General features: G+C 35.1%; 1 non-coding gene across 1 annotated transcript; it reads right to left on the bottom strand.

Annotated features, from left to right (window-relative positions):
* Positions 1–7,416: 7,416 nt before the first annotated feature.
* LOC121222718 (small nucleolar RNA R71) lies at positions 7,417–7,523 on the bottom strand. Its single transcript, XR_005920084.1, has one exon. It is a non-coding gene; the product is annotated as a small nucleolar RNA R71 (small nucleolar RNA).
* Between the last annotated feature and the right edge of the window lie 7,455 nt (positions 7,524–14,978).

Below are 14,978 nucleotides of genomic sequence, written 5' to 3'. Positions count from 1 at the left end.
TGAGTCCACCGCGCCGATCCTCCTATGATCAGGGATTACCTGTACAGATAAATTAGAAGGGTGAGTTTACAAAAACTCAGTGTGTAATCCCATATATAAAAGCAGACAGAACGCAATCACAATCTGAGCCTAAGCCCTTTTTCAGTATCAGATTCAGTTTTAGTTAGGGCCTTAGCCCATTTCAATACAAGTACAGTCAAGCATTAAGGCCTTGGCCCATTATAGTACTAGTAATCAGTACAGTATCTGTTATACGATCATAAAATCCTACCCAGCCAGTCTCTACACTCCATCTCCGTCCAACCCTACAGTCCATGTGGGGATATAATCAACCTACCCATCCCTACACTCCAAGAAGCACCAAATGTGGCACTATACAGTAATATGCAGTTGAGCTGCCAGTAAGTTAGGCTCGAAGCCTTTCAGTACACTTCCTCCGATCAATATAAACTTATCTCCATGCAATGCATCATACAATCATGTCATGTCAAATCATGGTATCATACATGCATTCAGTACAGTTTTAACAGCATGCTCAATATACAGTCATAAATATATATATCGTACATGGATATAACAGTCATTCAGTCAATTAGGGGTCTAGGTAAGCTTACCGACCCTAAAGTATGTTGATAGTCGTCTCGGGCAACCCGTGCAACCTTAACATCAAAACAATGAAAAATGGGCTCACATGCCCATGTTGTTGGCTCGTGTGGGCCCACACGCCCGTGTGGCCCACACGGCCCAAAATGACCTTGGCCATGTGGATCACACGACTTGGCCCAATAATCTCACATGCCCATGTGGTTCACTCGTATGGGCTCACACGCTTGTGTGGCCCACAGGACCCAATTCGGTCTGGCCTGTGATCACACACGGCCAGCCTCGTCGATCACACCCCCATGTTCGATCACACGGCCGATCACACGAGCAGCCACACACCCATGTGGTGTCGACAGTCTCACTTTTCAGTTTTTTGTCGATTTTATTCTCTAGTGTTGCGGTTACACACATGGCCTGTTTCCGCTGCTAACCCAACCACGAGCGCTCCAAGACCTTAAACGAAAACAAAATGGCGATTCCCTACTGCCAAAGTGTCAATCAATAGCCCATTGCTCTTTGATCGAATCTGAATGCGCGAAAACGTAAACAACTATTGAAAGAGGCCAAGACAGAGGCCAAAGGATAATAATTTGCCTACAACCAAGCAGAAAATAGAAGTAACCCTCCAATCAGTCACTTTTAAACGAAGCATTCAAAACAAACATTTTCCAGAAACTATAGACAACCTTACCTTCGACGAACCACAATGGATTTATAATCAAACGGCACCGCTCAGAATTCCTACAGTCACCTAAAGGTCTCCTAATTAGAAATAAAACTCCCATTAGACAAAGAACGACAATAGGATAGAAGCTATAATGCCAAAACTTACCGTCATTGCTCAAAGATATTGAAGAAGCAAATCACGACCACAAGAAGAAGAAGGTTATGAAACGAAAAAAATCTGCAGCAAATAGGAAAAGAGGGAATCGAAAGAACCAAGAGAATAAAATAAACGAGAAAGATGAAGAGGGAAAAACTAAAGGACACTTTCGACAGGAGAGAATGAACAAAGAAATTCGGCTTTAACAAAACTAGGGAAGAAAAAACTGAATTTTGAAAAAAAAAAGAATCTAATCCTATCACAATCCCTTAATTTCTCCTATTTTTACTCCTCAAATCTCTCCACATGACTCTCTATTCAATCCAAACACCCAAAACCGTCCACAAACTCCCACACATCTCAAACACTCAGTATTTTACCACATTTCAAACTCCTTCACGGCACAAGAACAAAAAAACATCCCCTTGCATGTACAGGGATTCGAACTCAAGACCCTTAACACACTGACACTCCATTTAACCACTAGACCAACAGGCCCATTCTGACATATTTTACCAACATATATTTATCAGCCTACTGATTAGAGATAGGGGTTTATTCATTTAAAAACAAAAAATTGTCCAAGCTAATGCTTGAACTTGGGACCTCTCAAACACTTCCCAGAACACTTAACCACAGAAGCAGACATACAATTGTGTCACAAACATACGAAAAAAATATAAGAGATTTTGGGGCGTTACAACTCTACCCCCTAAAATAAAATTTCGGCCGCAAAATTTTACTTGATCAGAACGGATGGGGATACTGCTGATGCATTGCATCCTTAGGCTCCCACGTGGCCTCGTCAGTGCTATGATTACGCCATAGGACTTTAACCAGTGGAATAGACTTCCTCCTCAAAAATTTTACGTCACGATCCAATATTTGAACTAACTCCTCCTCGAAGGTCAAATCTAGCCTAACCTCGATCTCTTCAACAGGAACAATATGCGTGGGATCAAAGCAGTAGCACCTCAACATCGATACGTGGAAAACATCATGAATCTGGTCTAACTCTGGAGGTAACTATAACTAGTAGGCAACCGATCCCCCTCGTTTCAGTATGCGATAAGGTCCAATAAACCTAGGGCTCAACTTGCCCTTACGACCAAATCTTAGTACCTTCTTCCATGGCGATACCTTAAGAAAAATGAAGTCTCCTACTGAATACTCAATCTCTCAACGGTTCAGATCCGCATAGGACTTCTGTCTGTCTGATGCCACCTTCAGTCAGTCTCAAATCAACCTAACTTTATCCTCGGTATTAGAAACTAGTTCAGGGCCTAGAACACTCCGCTTGCCTAACTCAGTCCAACATGAAGGTGTGTGACACCTACGACCATATAATGTCTCATAGGGTGCCATCTGAATGCTAGATTGATAGTTGTTGTTATAAGCAAATTCTGCTAGTGGCAGGTAATCTTCCCAACTACCTCGGAAGTCAATCACATAACTTCTCAACATATCCTCCAGTATCTGAATCACTCTCTCTGACTGACCGTCAGTCTGAAGATGGAACGCAGTACTAAAGTCCAATCTTATACCCAGAGCTTCATGTAGCTTTTTCCAGAACTGAGACGTAAAGCGAGGATCCCTATCATATATTATTGAAACCTGTACCCCAAGTAGTCTCACTATCTCAGACACAAACAATTTAGCCAGCTTCTGTAGAGAGTAATCAGTACGAACCGGTATGAAGTGAAAATATTTGGTCAATTGATCCACAATGACCCACTCTGAAGGCTTCTTAGTGGGTGTGAGGGGTAACCCACTAACGAAATCCATAGTTACACGCTCCCACTTCCAAAGCGGAATTTTGACTCACTGCAACAATCCTGAAGCTAATCGATGTTCAACCTTAACCTGCTGGCATGTCAGACACTTAGCCACGAATTCAGCAACCTCTCACTTAAGACCTGACCACCAGTATAACTCACGAAAGTCACGGTACATCTTATTTCTTCCTGGATGCATAGCATAAGGGCTACTATGCGCCTCTCTATGAATAGACTGCCTCAATTCAGTATCTTTCAGTACATAGATTCTCCTATAGAAACAGAGCACCCCTTCGCTATTCAGTCCAAAATCCTCGGTATTCTCACTCTCAACCTGTCAGAAACGAAGACCCAATGACTCATCCCCTATCTGCTTACCCTTAATCTACTCTATCCACATCGGTTTAACTTCAAGTTCAGCCAACAGACTACCATTATCAAATAAACTAAGGCAAGCAAACATCGCCCTCAGGTCAGCCATAGCTCTATGGCTCAGTGCGTCGGCCACCACATTAGCCTTACTAGGGTGGTATTCAATCGTACAGTCGTAGTCCTTAAGCAGCTCAATGCATCTACGCTGCCTAAGATTTAGCTCCTTCTGAGTGAGGAGGTACTTGCGGCTCTTGTGATCAGTGTAAATGATACACTTTCCACCATACAAATACTGCCTCCAAATTTTTAGTGCGAATACCACTACGACTAATTCCAAGTCATGCTTTGGATAATTCACCTCATGAGTCTTAAGTTGATGAGATGCGTACTCTACCACCTTAACCTCTTGCATCAACACACATCCTAAACCGACATGTGATGCGTCACTGTAAACAGTAAACTCCTTTCCAGACTCTAGCTGTATTAGAACAGGAGCCTTAGTCAGTACAGTCTTGAGCTTCTCAAAGCTCTCTTGCTGCGAATCAGTCTAGTTAAACGGCACATCCTTACGTAGTAGCTTAGTTAATGGTGCGACAATTAGAGAAAACCCTTCTACAAATTACCGGTAATACCCTACCAGTCCCAGAAAACTACAGATCTCAGATACAGTCTTAGGCTGCTTCCAATCCAAGACAACCTCAATCTTTCGAGGATCAACTCTAATCCTCTCAGTAGAAACGACATGTTCCACAAACATTACTTCACGTAACCAGAACTCACATTTAGTAAACTTGGCTTACAGTTGCTTTTCTCATAGAATCTATAGAACCACTCTGAGTTGCTCATCGTGCTCATCCTTAGTTCTCGAATACACCAATATGTCGCCAATAAATACTACCACAAATCGATCCAGATAGGGATGGAACACTCGGTTCATAAGATCCATGAAAGTCGTTGGTGCATTCGTCAGTCCAAATAGCATCACTAGGAAATCGTAATGTCCCTATCGAGTCCTAAATGATGTCTTGTATACATCAATCTCATTAACCCTCAACTGATGATATCCTGATCGAAGGTCAATTTTGGAGAAAATGAAGCCCCTCGGAACTGATAAAACAAATCATTTATCCTCGATAAGGGATACTTATTCTTGATTCTCAACTTGTTTAATTTTCGATATTCAATACACATATGCATGGATTCATCCTTATTTTACACGAACAGAACTAGTGCTCCCCACGGAGACACACTAGGGCAGATGAACCCACGATCCAGTAACTATTGAATCTAAGCCTTAAGCTCCACAAGTTCTTTCGGTGCCATTCTATACGGAGCGATGGACATCGGAGTTGTAATAGGAAGGAGCTCAATCCCGAACTCTACTTCACAATTTGGAGGTAACCCAGGTAGCTCTTCAGGAAAAACATCCAAAAAGTCCTTAACCATCCTGATATCCTTAATTGAAGAATTGTAAACTGAAAAATATATAGGATTTTTCCTATAGAATTCATCACCTTTTTACTTAAATTTGTTGTTAAAACTAAGTAATTGTTTAATAAATTAATGAAATATGTGAAAATATGAAATTAGGACATGGAAATTATTAAAATGTGATTTTATGCTTTATTATATAGTTTTCATGCATAAAATGACTTATTTTATATTAGTTTGAGCATATTATATTTTTAAGCTATAAAGTGGGTCATGCATGATTAAATTAAATAATAAAATATAAAGTTATATTTAATAATTCATTTTAAATATTCATTTCTAAATTGGGTTTTAATTAATTAAGTAAATTAATTAATTGAAGTGGTTAAATTTATATTATTTGGTTCTCTAAACTATCTACTATTTTTGGACAGGTTTGAGAGTTTTCTTTTAATTACAAAACCGTCCAAATTGGGGACCAAGTCAACCTAATTTTTGGCTGCACATGGCTGATCATAAATCAATTTTTGGTTTAATTACACAAGGTTCTTGAAGATTTAAAGAAATCAGAGATTTTCAATCATGCCTTGCCTCACCTATAAATAAGAGCTCATTTCTCACTTTTTCAATCATCTCTCACTCATTCATCATTCTCTTTTCTCTCAACTCTCTTAGTTATCTTTCTCCCTCACGCCTATCATCATCCTTGCATAAGGATTTTTTGCAAATTAGCCTCTTAAAGAACACTTGGTCGGCCACCTTGGAGATCCATCAGCAAAGGAGCAAAGCAAAGGAACGAAGGAGCCTCGTCAGTCAGAGTTTTGGGTGACAGCCACTCTGAATTGGATTTAATCTTTCTTTTCTTTAATTTAATATAAATATGTTTGCTATGTGTTCTTTGTTCTTGTTTACAACAATGTTACCTTAATTTTATTTAAGCTGGGATGATTGCTTTGATTAAATAATATTTATTTGATTCATGCTTATAATGTTTGTGCCTCAATCGATCATGTTTTCAATTAAAATCAAGTCTGTATTTCGTTCATACATGATTAGAATGCTCCTGAATTAGCTGAGTGATCCTGACCAGACGACGACTAATGGACACATAATTGAAATGTGCATGCTCAATTTAGATCCTAACCCGATTAAATTGTAGGTTGCATAAAAACTCTGACCAAGCTCTGTTATCTGCATAGTTTTTAGATTTCTGTGATTAAATAGTTTCAAACCTAACACGTCCCTGTTACTTCACACGAATACTAAGAAACCCTTAGTAAATAAGGATCAGTAAAATGCGTATTTACTAAGTAAAGGATTCCTAAAGGACCTAATATGGTTTCCAAACTCATGAAAGATCAAGTTGCCATGGAATGTTTTTCCGAATGTTATTAAGCATGTTGATAATAAATTGAGTTTAATTAAAGTAAATGTCCTAGTTTATTTATGTTATAATTGTTGCAAAATTGTGTTTAATTTTACTAAAATCTATTTCATTTAGTTTGCATACTTAGGATAATTTGCATTAGGGATCATTGCATTTAGTTTAATATATTTTAATCACCACTTTTCAACTATATTGTGTTTTTATTTACCAAATTGTTAATATAATTTTACAAATTAAGTGACTTAGCACAAATACAATCCCTATAGAGACGATAACTTGATACTTACTTATTACTTGATAACGACTGTGTACACTTGCACAAACCTACGAGTTACAAGTTTTTGGCACCGTTGCCGGGGATTGTCTATTGTTGCCATAGTTATTTTTTTCGTGAAATTATTTATTTTCAATTTGATTTATTTCTAACATTACTAACTTATTCTTTTTAATTTTTTTGATTTTCTTTTCAGGTGTTTATGAGCATAGAACGAATTATCGATTTACCTGTAGACCCTAAAATTGAGCAAACCTTCAGACAAAGAAGACGTGAACGAACAGCTCAAAGACAAGTCAAGATGGACCTTGGAAATCAGAATCAAGACCAAAGTAATGAAGTCGATCATGTACGAAATCCTATCTTTATTACCGATGATAGGGATCGATGCATCAGACAATATGCTGTGCCACTTTTCAATGAGTTAAACCCAGGAAGTAGAAGGCCAGATATTGAGGCAACCCAGTTTGAATTGAAACCAGTGGTGTTTCAAATGCTACAAATGGTGGGCCAATTTAGTGGTATGCCCACAGAAGATCCACATCTCCACCTTTGATTATTTATGGAGGTGAGTGATTCATTCAGGATAGCCGATGTGACTGAAGACGCACTGAGGTTGAACTTGTTTTCGTACTCGTTGTGAGATCAAGCACGAGCATGGCTCAATTCATTGCCACCAAGTTCTATATCTACATGGCAAGAATTAGCGGAGAGATTTTTGGTTAAATATTTCCCACCCAGCAAAAATGCTAAGTTGAGGAACGAGATCACAACTTTCCAGCAATTGGATGGCGAGTCTTTGTATGAGGCTTGGGAGCGATTCAAGGAGTTACTTCGTAAGTGTCCTCATCATGGGATTCCTCACTGTATCAAGTTAGAGACATTCTATAATGGTCTCAATGCACATACAAGATTGATGGTAAATGCTTCCGCAATTGGTGCAATTTTGTCTAAGTCTTATAATGAGGCTTATGAGATCATCGAGAGAATCGCGAGTAATAACTATCAATGACCAACAAATCGAATAGCTTCAGGAAGATGTCTAGCTGGAGTTCATGAACTCTTTCACTTCGTTATCAGTGCAGGTATCGTCTATTTCCTCTATGTTAAAACAGTTAACCTCTATGTAATAACAGTCTCACTTTTTAGCTTTTTGCCGATTTCAGTCTCCAGTGTTGCAATTACACACCTGGTCTATTTCCACTGCTAACCCAACCACGAGCACTCCAAGACCTCAGATGAAAACAGAATGGCGATTCCTTACTGCCAAAGTGTCAATCAACAGCCCATTACTCTTTGATCAAATTCGAATGCACGAAAATGTAAACGATTATTGAAAGAGGCCAAGACAGAGGCCAAAGGAAAAATAATTCGGCTGCAACCAAGAAGGAAACAGAAGTAAACCTCCAATCAGTCACTTTTAAATGAAGCATTAAAACAAACAATTTCAAAAAACTATAGATAACCTTACCTTCCACGAACCACAGTGGATTTGTAATTAAGCGGCATCGCTCGAAATTCCTACAGTCACCTAAAGGTCTCCTAACCAGAAATAGAACTCCCATTAGACAAAGAATGACAATAAGATGGAAGCTATAATAGCAAAACTTACCATCACTGCTCAAAGATATTGAAGAAGCAAATCGTGACCACAAGAAGAAGAAGGTTATAAAATGAAAGAAATCCGCAACAAACAGGGAAAGAAGGAATCGACAGAACCAAGAGAATAAAATAAAAGAGAATGATGGAGAGGGAAAAACTAAAGGAAACTTTCGACAAGAGAGAATGAACAAAGAAACTCGGCTTCAGCAAAACCGAGGAAGGAATAATCAAATTTTGAAAAAAAAAGAATCTAATCCTATCACAATCCCTTAATTTCTCCTATTTTTACTCCTCAAATCTCTCCACATGACTCCCCACTCAATCCAAACACCCCAAATCATCCACAACCTCCCACACATCTCAAACACTTAGTATTTTACCACATTTCAAACTCCTTCACGGCACAAGAACAAAAAAATCCCCCTTGCACGTACAGGGATTCAAACTCAAGACCCCCAACACACTGACACTCCACTTAACCACCGACCAGCAGGTTCATTCTGACATATTTTACTAACATATATTTATAAGCCTACTGATTAGAGATAGGGGTTTATTCATTTAAAAACAAAAAATTGTCCAAGCTAATGCTTGAACTTAAAACCTCTCAAACACTTCCCCAAACACTTAACCACTGAAGCAAACATACAATTGTGTCACAAAAATACGAAAAAATGTATAAGAGATTTTGGGGCGTTACACAAAGACCTAATACATGTTTAATACCTAATTCAGGCTTCCAACACTCTTATAAATAAAACCTTAGGTGTTTGATATAACTAAATTGTCTCAGATGCATCAAAAAACCCTTGTATTTTAGGAGTAGGATTAGATTAAGTTTTCTTTTCTTTTCTTTTCTTTAAAATGCTTTGTTCTTCTCTTAGACTTGATTTTGATCCAAGAGTTCTTTTATCAAGTCGAAATATCAAGTTTATTTCTCTTTCGCAAGCGACAACATTTGATTATTCCAATCAAGAGATGCACTACTTCCTGCTCCAATCGACATCCATAAGATTATTTTTACATCTCTTTTCTCTTTAGATTCAACCGTGTTTATTTATATGTTTATTTCAATTGAGATTGAGATTATAAATGTCATGAGTGGCTAATCCCTTAGGGGAGATTAACAAGTGGACAGGGATGTGATTAATGGAGGATTTAGGGTTGGCATAGATCACGTGTTCCTAAACCTTAGGCATGAAAACCCTAGGAAGTAATTATAGGTTAAACGAGGTTAGGAGATAAGTTTACCAAGTAAATTATAATTTATCCTGGTTGAGAAAGTGAGGTCAGGAGATAAGCGAGTATCAACTAATTATATAATCAGTTAGATGCTGAGAGGTAATAATTGGTTGGTTAATAATTAATCCACCCTAATATGAAGTTAATTACAACCCTAGGTAGTTTTAATTTATGTAATTAAGTGTGTAGGATGATGAATTATAAGCCTAATGGATGTAGGAGTAAGAGACGAGTGATGCACAAGCTTCCCAATCCATGAAAGCACGACACAAACCAAAGAAGGTAGAAATCACCTATCATGTCGCGCCATAGGCCTTGCATGGTGCAACATAGCCTCGACGTGGTGCACAAGTATTCCAGGGCTATTTTCGTCCGCACAATCAACTTTATACAAAGACCTAATACATGTTGAATACCTAATTCAGGCTTCCAACACTCTTATAAATAAAACCTTAGGTGTTTGATACAACTAAATCGTCTCAGATGCATCCGAAAACCCTTGTATTTTAGGAGGAGGATTAGATTAAGTTTTCTTTTCTTTTCTTTTCTTTTCTTTAAAATGTTTTGTTCTTCTCTTAGACCTGATTTTGATCCAAGAGTTCTTTTATCAAGTCGAAGTATCCAGTTTATTTCTCTTTCGCAAGCGACAATATTTGATTATTCCAATCGAGAGAAACGTTACTACGTGCTCCAACTGACATCCATAAGATTATTTTTACATCTCTTTTCTATTTAGATTCAACCGTGTTTATTTATATGTTTATTTCAATTGATATTGAGATTATAAATGTCATGAGTTGCTAATCCCTTGGGGGAGATTAGCAAGTGGATGGGGACATGATTAACAGAGGATTTATGGTTGGTATAGATGATGTGTTCCTAAACCTTAAGCATGAAAACCTTAGGAAGTAATTATAGGTTAAATGAGGTTAGGAGATAAGTTTGCCAAGTAAACTATAATTTGTCTTGGTTGAGAAAGTGAGGTCGGGAGATAAGCTAATATTAACTAATCAATTAATTAGTTAGATGCTGAGAGGTAAAAATTGGTTGGTTAATAGTTAATCCACCCTAATATGAAGTTAATTACAACCCCAAAAACAAGTTAATCTTCCTTATTGATTTTATCGATTTAGTCGTTTGTTTATTTTATTGTTTATTTATTTCAATTATTTAATTTTTAATCTTCATCAATTTTATGATCTATAGTAATATAGGATTTAATGATTACTATTTAGACTTATTACTGTAAAGATATTTTCTATAGATTTAATCTATCCTCCCTTGGGTACGATCCTCAGAATACTTCTCTTTATTTTGTTGTAACACAAATAATATATTACAATTTGACATGTATACTTGCGAACACCGCCAATTTAATTATATATTTTTTGGTGTGCTATTTATACCCTAAACGATAACACATTTAGAGGTAATTAGAACCTATTCGGAATAATTTGCTACATTACTACTCGAACAGATAACGTTTTTAATGTCTTTATTTTCTTTTAATTCTACTGCCTTTATACTAGTCCATTTTCACCCCCTGTAAGGTTATTTTCCCTTTTTTTCTATCTTCTTAATTTAATAATTTATTAAAGGAATCTTTGTTCCTTCTTTTTTTTCTTATGTGTTGCAATTTTGGATCTAATGCCTTAAGTGTAGTATTTTCATCTATGTACACTTTTTATATTTTGAACAAATTGGTTTAATAAAAATATTCATAAATTACATTAATACTCTTTTATATTGTCCTCAATGGCTTTTGCACGCAAAAGAAAATGAAAGCAAATATTGGCTCACTGGTTACCTAATGTTTAACTAATACTAAGCGGTATTATGTGATCAGATCGTAATACGGAAGGACAACTTATATTAGTAGATGAACCTAAACATGTCTTTAGTCTAAGCGAAAATTAGCAAATCAATTGAAAGACTAATATGTTTTCTATTAATTCCAATTGGGAGATGTTCTATCTTGAGCATCAAAACGGATGACTCCTAGGAGATAAAGATGTAGATGTGAGTAACTGGACTAACAACACATTAGACATGACCCAAGTAGAATAGATCCTAGATCCGTTTATGAATTTATTACATTAATCCTGAGTGGATGATAGACTATGTATACATGACTCATATATTTTGATGTAAGTAAAACCTAAGTTCAAATAGATAAGGAACCGAAAGCTAGTACATTCGGTATACGACTTCTACAATATGTAGCATCATTCATAATAGTGGAATTCATAACCCAAGTAAAGGGTAAATGATATCCTCTCATTAACATTATATAATACATGAAAAGTAAACGTGGTCACGGATCGTTTGCCTTTGTGATAAATGACTTAATTATTATTTGATAGTAATTGACTTTTGGCGAAAAAAGATGTAATGGTTACCATGAGATAAAATAGGATCATATTGGGAGAACAGATTTATCCCAAAGAGATTAAGGATATCCTATGAGGGTAACACACTTATGAAAAAGTCATTAGACGAGCACTAGTTGAGTAGCTTTTGTAATGGTATGTAATTAGGGAGAGCTTAGTCACTATACTATAATGGAATGACTTCGTGGCTAAATGAGTATAATTAATAGGTAAAAAGCTAAAATTTAATTATAAATCATTTTAGTTGTAATTGTATATTTTCAATCAATCACTCTGCAAGCTCATTGAAACCAAAAATGAATTGAATAAAGAATCAAATTAACATAAATAGATGGAAATGATAAAGTTAGAGAAATAGGTCACATTCTAAAATGCATGTGTTTTCTCACTGGGTGTAGAAATGACTTGAGAATTAATTTAAAGTTTTTGAATTATTATTTAATTAAATAATTGAAGCTCAAAAATGGAATTAAATTAATTAGTCATTGTGAATCCATTGAATTTGGAAATTAAATATATTTTCTCATAGATTATTTTACGGTAAAGTTGTCATGACTTTAACAGTTAGAATTGGGTTGAGAAAATTATTTAATTGGAAAATTAATTTATAAATAATATTTATTTTTGGAAATAGAAAAACATGTATTGAGTTTGATTAAATTATAAAGTGTTGGATTAAAAATACATGAAGCACATATAATTGGACCTAATACAAGAGAGGACCAAACTTCCCTTATATTAAATATAATGAGCGGCATCCCTAGTGTATTTAACTAGGGAGTGTCGCCCCTCTTTCTAGTTAAACTAGAAAAGTAGTTTTTCTATTAAATAAATATTATTTGTGTTATACTAATTCAACCAAGATTCTCCAATCTCTACTTATAAATAGATGACACTGATAGAGCTATTTAACATAACAGGTCATATAAGTTTTCAATATTGTTATCCTGCCAGAAAATAGTGAGAATTTATTTTCTAAGTATAAATTCTATTCTCTAGTAATAACAATTCTATCGGTTTCTATTGAGAGAGAACTACTTTCCTACTGAAAATAATTAAATCGTTTTAGGTTTTGTGTTTGGTTCGTGATTGTTTGAGCTCACACTCGAAGTAACTCATGGTACGAAAAGAGCGAAGAAAGTCATTCGGTTGAAAGTCAGGAACATCTAGGATCCATATCGCACAAAGCACAAGTACTTTTTTGGGAAAAAAGTTTATTGCTATAAATATCACAAATCGGCTCGATTTTCAAAATTTTTATTTTTCACTTTGAAAGAACGCCATTTTTAAGCAAGATTTTTCCAACAGTAATCACGTGTGTAAATATACATTAGCAGGAAACTCTAGAGATAAATCATTAAGCAAATCTAATAAGAAATGGTGCCAAAACCTTTCATTTTAAAAAATAACTAATCATAATTTAAAAAAAAACTCAGGTCAAGTCAGATCGGATCGGATCAGATCGGAATGAGTATACTATTAATTTTCAAGTTTGGATTCATGTAGGTTAAATTTTTTAAAGTTGGGGTCAGGTTGGGGTTGGAGCATGGTGGTAGAGCATTGGGTCGGGTCAGGGCAGGCAAAAAATCGCCCTGCCTCGTTGCCATCACTAGTTAGCTAATGGGTTATAAAGGGATAAAACTGATTTTTTTTAATATTTTTAATATTTTTAAAATTTTTAAAGTTAGTACTAAATTGATAAATTTTGTAAATATTAAGGTCAAATTTATTGAATTTTTTATATTTAGGATCAAATTGATAGAATGTGTAAACATTAGAGCGCTAATTTTGTTACTAGATCAATAAAAAATGCCCACATCGGCTCAAAGTGACTAAAATATTTCATTTCAAAAAATTTAGTTATTAAATCAAAAAAATTAATAGCTGGGTGACCAAAATATAACAAACGCATAGTTGGGTGACCATTTTTATAGTTTACCTATAAAGAAATAATTTTCAACATGTTTCACGTCATTATTTAACAGAAAATTTTAATGGATGGGCTAATTTTCACGCTTCGAAATGTATAAGGACTAATTTGTCCATTTTTTCAATATAGGGGCTAAAATGCAATCTACTCTAAATACATAGACTTATATGATACTTTTATCTAAAATGAATAATGATTAAAATAGTGATTACTACATAATTTGGTCCTTAATTTAAGAATTTGCCTATAAATAAGCAACTAAGTCTTTGTTGAAAGAGAGATCTTTTCCACATCTTTTAGTTATCTTTTGAAAACACTCTTCAAATGTTATTTGTAGGGGAAAAGAAACTCTCACAAGCTTTGCAATTTTTGTTTTTGAGTGATCATAAAATGAAATCTAAAGGGAGTCTAAGTCTTCTATTTTTCGTTTTTAAAAATCCTTTCTTATTTTTTCAAAGATGATAATGCACCTATCGTACTCGTTATGGATTATCCTCATTATTTGCATAATATTATAATGCATTGACACCATTGATATCGATTAATGAAATTTTTAATAAATTATACTATTAGCCACTAAATTACGGGTTAGTTTGTTTTGATCATTTAACTAAAAATGTTACAATTTGATTACTGAACTATTCGAATGTTTTTATTTAGGTAACTAAACTATTCAAAACAATTTATTTAAGTCATTGGGCAATTAAAATTTTTCTATTTTAAAAGTTCAGCCAACAAGCTCTAAGCGATGATTCGACAACCGATATGGTAGATTAGTACCCAACGGCGAGTAGAAGAACACACCTTAAATCCAAGTCGATCTGACAATTAGTTTCAAAGATAGGAGAAAAAATACTATTTGAATTCTGGTTTATAAATTTGTGATGTCCAAAGTTGTTTCATGAAAAAAAAACCTAAACTATAGAAGAAAAGGGGAAAAAGAGAAAGCCATATAATATTGAGTTTAACAGCTTAATGACTTAAATGAAAATTTTTGAATAATTCAGTAAGAAAAATGAAAATTTACCCATAATTTAGTGACTAATTATGTAGTTTAACCTAAAATTTCTGCGAGGTATATTAAAAGAATGATAAAGTGACAAAAAAATGATAATGCTAATTAAGATATATTTAAATTTCCTTTTTTGC

Source organism: Gossypium hirsutum, chromosome D10 (genome assembly GCF_007990345.1).
Source record: "Gossypium hirsutum isolate 1008001.06 chromosome D10, Gossypium_hirsutum_v2.1, whole genome shotgun sequence".
NCBI classification, from domain to species: Eukaryota; Viridiplantae; Streptophyta; class Magnoliopsida; order Malvales; family Malvaceae; genus Gossypium; species Gossypium hirsutum.
This window is presented reverse-complemented; position numbering and strand designations above follow the sequence as displayed.